We start from the raw sequence: 417 nt of genomic DNA on the forward strand, positions 1-417 counted from the left end.
GGGCTTCCTTCCCAAAAGCCAAAATGCTTCCCCACCCCACCCCACCCCCTATGTTACTTTCAAAAGCTCTCTTTTTATAGTGTTAAAAAGAAATATAAAGTTCCTGTAAGCAGGCTGGAGACCACTTTGATGTAAAAGTTGTCATAATAATTTGTCTCATGAGGGCACAATNTTGTCCCTGGCTCCCTGCAGCCTGGGCGCTGGGTGTGTGGGAAGAGGCTGCAGGTGGTGAAGGTGGGTCCTCTGTCCCCACAGAGAGCTGTGCAGTGAATCTCCAGTCTCTGACTCCTCCTCCAAGTGCGCCCTGCCCAGGCCGACAGCGCCATTAGGGGGCCACCGACAGCTTTGTTTTTATTTTGTAACTTGCCTCTGTCAGGCCACATTCTTGGCCTCTTGAGGGTGTGTATGTGTCACCAG

This window comes from Crocuta crocuta, unplaced genomic scaffold (assembly GCF_008692635.1).
Source record: "Crocuta crocuta isolate KB4526 unplaced genomic scaffold, BGI_CrCroc_1.0 scaffold279, whole genome shotgun sequence".
In the NCBI taxonomy this organism is placed as follows: Eukaryota; Metazoa; Chordata; class Mammalia; order Carnivora; family Hyaenidae; genus Crocuta; species Crocuta crocuta.